The following is a 4,548-nucleotide window of genomic DNA, read 5'->3' on the forward strand; positions in this document are numbered from 1 at the left end:
TATATATATATATATATATATATATATATATATATCTGTATCTATCTATATATCAATATTTAGCTATATGTCTCTCTCCCCCCTTCACTATATCTATCTCTCTATCAATCTATCTATTTATCTATCTGTCTATATCTATCAATCTTTCTGCGTATGTGTTTGGGTGTGTGTATGTGTGTGTGTGTTTTTGGGCGTTTTACGCTCATGTTTGGTGATACAAAAAGAATAAATGCCAACAAACGAAACAGTCGATTAAATAAAAAATGTATTTCATATTCTAGATTCGGAGTTTAAATCACGCCAATGAAACTATATTTTTGTTTCATCCACTGGCAATAAAACCAATATTAATAGCGCCAGTATTGATTCATTTGGTCGTTTATCCATGCCACCTATAAATATAACCAGCGGCTCATTAAAAAATATACAAAAACTATTAAACCATGTCTGTCCACAGACAACCTAAATCATTGAACGAAATAACTTAAAGCAATAAGACATGGTTTTCGTTGTAACTCTACTGTCGTCAAAATTATGTTTCATCCCTCCAAACTAAATAGAATATCCAATAAAGTTAAGTTTGGTGGCAGTAATTTATATTCTTTTAATCAGAAAAAACCATGCATTAAAATATATGACGTAAAAAAACAAGAAATGAATCAAAATATGACGAATGAGAAATATAGTTTCTGTTTATGGTTTATGTGAGGATTAAGAACTTCGCTTGGAGATGACATGGTATCAAGTTCTATCTCACAAAGTGGTTCATTCACGAAGAATCATTGTTTATAGTGTGGAATGGAATAAATTATTGTGGAGGAAATTCGGTAAACACAGAGTGTACGAAAGCCCGTTGGATGTTTGCATGTATGTGAATATGTATATATCTTTACTATCATGTTAAACTGTCGGACGTCTAAATTCAGACTTGGAAGCCTTAACGGTTGCAGGAGTTGCAGGTTGCTTGTACTGCACGGGCAGCAACATCGTGGGCAGCCTGCTGGGACAGTCTGTGGGACCTCTAGTCTTGAGTTTCGTTATCCCGATATCTTCTGGCTATGACAGCAGCGTGGGACAGTCTACCAATGTGAGCGCTCTTTCTCCTAGGTAGCATTGCAGGATTATCTGCAAAGTGAAGGTAGAGGGGGTTAAGTCGAATACCTAAATGATATTTGTCGCACTATTGTTTGCTGAGTGGGTTTAGAAAATTGTTTGAGTCTTAGGGAATTCTGGCTAAACATTATCTTAAGGTATTTAAAAATAATTAAAAGTTATTTTAATTGCACGGCTACCCTAATGAAGTGCTAAAGTACAAATATCGGCGGCTGTAGTAGAAGACGAAGTGAAAGTAGCATAACTACGTCATCAAAAGTAATGTCCCTTCAAGCAACGATCATTGGTATTTGTTATTTACCTATGAGAGGGTGTTTTCGTCCCCTAGAGGCGGCATTACTCATTATGGGCATCTCTGGAACATAAGTGGTGTATGTTCCTAGCGTGAACAGAATCGGAAGAAAAATATTGATTTTAAAGGGGATCAAGAAAAAGACCTGTACACACACACACACACACACACACACACACACACACACGTCTTATTATATATGCGTTTAGTTTTATCACCTTATGTTCTGTGCATAGAAGTGAACTTGGTCTTCCCACTTTACCGATCCAGTAAAATAACTATTAACTTGTTGCCGCCGATAAAATCGAATCGACTAAATCCTTTCAAGACGATGTCCCTGAATCACATGAATGCAAGGACTCAATTTATTTGAATGTTTTACTCTAATGATAAACACGCACTGTTTCTATTTCACTTATTTTATCATTATTACTCAATTTATTAACAATTAACAAATTAATTAATCGCTAAGTTAAATAAAATGTTCGGCTAATCACTCAGCTAGGTTTGTTAAGAAGCTTTTGTTACCAATCACGACAATATCAATGATGATCCTAGTCGATTGCTTGATTGACCTAGCGATTAGATCAAACATTCTATTAATCAATTAAATGTTTAACTAATAATTGAAATGAAACCAGTGCGTGTATATATTATTGGTATAATGATCCTCCCGAGATACAATGAAATAAAATGGATGATTCGTATTTTTCTGTGTATGTGATAGTGTGTGTGTACAGAAACTTATTAATTAACTTACATTTGGGCTGGAATGCAGTCGTATTGATGATTGAAATAGATGCTGACATTTGATGTTTATTTCCATGAAATATTCAATTTTATTTATATCGTATTCTGTTTTGATCTCGCTGAGTAAAATGTAGGTAATATATTTCACACGAGATTTCATGATCTTTTTGATCTTTCATAGAATTTTGTAGTTTAATAATTTTGAAACATGACACAATTTACTTTGAAAGACAAAATAATTGCTATTTTGAGTTGAAGATGAATCATGTAGAACAGAAACAACTGGAAGTATATACTTTCGTATAAGTATCGTTGATAAATATGTGTATGTGTCTACGCACACATATACACATACACAAGTATATTATCTCTCTCTCTATATATATACACATGAATACATACACACAAACAAATATATAGATATGTGTGTGTGTGTTTGTGTGCATATATACATATCTACATGTATATATAAACATCTATATCTATCTATCTATCTATCTATCTATCTATCTATCTATCTATCTATCTATCTATCTATATATATATATATATATATATATAAACACGCACACATAATACACAAACAACCCATTTCTTTGTAGAAGAGGGACCCAAAGGTATATGTTGTACTTACTATGGCATCGCCCTGTTCTCAGTTGTTGGCAAAATATTTGCAACAACACTTTCCAATCTGGCTGGATCGTGTTGCGCCACACAATCTTCCTGAGTTACAATGTGGCTTTCGACAGTTTCAAGAGAAGGAGAACGAACATCTTGACACTGTACATAGGCCAACTCTTTGAGGTGTCCTCTTCAAGCTGGAGTGGCAGAAAAATTCACAAGGCTAATTCGATTTCTCCGTGACAACATGAAGCATTGGTTTGTGTCAACGGTGAACTACTAGAACCAGTCACAATTGAATTTGATGCTAAACAGGGCGATCTCTTGGCTCCTTCATAGTTCCTTTGCTATTGTTATTTGGCAAGCCTTTACGCACAATGATGTTGGTGTCTTCATCCTTTGCCGTGCAACAAGTAATCTTTACGACATGTATCGTTTTATTACCGTAACAGAAACTTCCACGGCTTTCATTTGTGATCGCCTTTGCACTAATGATAGCGATCTCGTAACCCATACTGAGGAAGACCTGTAGTTCCTGACTGACTGCATTTTGGCCGCGTGTAATGAGTTTGTGCTTACAATCAGTCTTAAGAAGACAGTAATGATGTTACAACAAAATTGAGGCAAGCCATATATCTCGTTCTTGATATATGTCAGGTGTAAAAGAGTCACTGAGAAGTAGCAGATACGTTTGTCTACCTTCGTAGCACTCTGTAATTGATACACTTGACAAGAAGATAGTTACAGACATTCTAAGGCATCTGGAAAGCATGAGTCGAGACTGATTGCTATCAAAGCGGCAACGAAAGTTGAGGTCTATCAGGTATGTGGCTTAGCACCACTGTTATACGGATGTGGGACCTGGACAATACTTCGTAGGCATAACCAGTTCTACCAGTGGCGTTTGTGGAATATCCTGAGGATCTTATGGCCATCTCATGTACCTGGTACTACAGCTGGCAAAAAAGATGAGTATGCAGTTCACGAATATGAAACAGATACTTGGATGGTCTAGTCATCTTGTCCGTTTAAAGGACACTCACATACCATTATAGGAGGTATATGGTGGGCTGGAGAAACGGACACGTCCTTAGTGGAAGCCTCACCACCAGTCATTCGAAGACAACTTTAATGACTCGTTTAAAAAGATTAATATCGATGCTAACACTTGGGAAAATCTTGCATCAGATAGGGAGCTGTGGAAGAATTTGATTGCTACTAGTATTAAAGAATTCAAACCAAAAACAGAGATGAAATGAGCTGGTAAACATATTTCGGATGTGAAACTTCTTCCTGAAAAGGGCACGGAAGACTCTGTTCCGTGTTACCAGTGAGGTCGTATCTGCTCCTCAAAGGCAGGCTTATTCAGCTACAAGCGTGATCACGGAGGAAGCACGCTTTCTCGTGCGCCTTGTATAGCAGAGCGTGTGCGTCATGTAGTGGACTAACTCGGTATTATAGGTCCCGACTTCAACATGGCTAGGCTACTGCTAAGGGAGTGACTTCTGGTCGGTGTGGAATGAATTATAAGGCCACAGCTATGGGTAGACCAAATTTGAAATGTTTCTATGAGCGAAATGGGCCTAGGAAGTGGTCTTACTCGGTCACGTCGACTCATGTGTGTGTGCGCGCGCGCGATATTAAACCTGTCTGTACTTATAAACACGTGTTTGTTTGCATGTATGTGTATTTATATATGTATGTGCTTGTATGTGTGCATGTGTGCGTATGTGTGTATGAGTGCGTGTGTATATATATATATATATATATAT

This window comes from Octopus bimaculoides, chromosome 10 (assembly GCF_001194135.2).
Source record: "Octopus bimaculoides isolate UCB-OBI-ISO-001 chromosome 10, ASM119413v2, whole genome shotgun sequence".
Taxonomy (NCBI): Eukaryota; Metazoa; Mollusca; class Cephalopoda; order Octopoda; family Octopodidae; genus Octopus; species Octopus bimaculoides.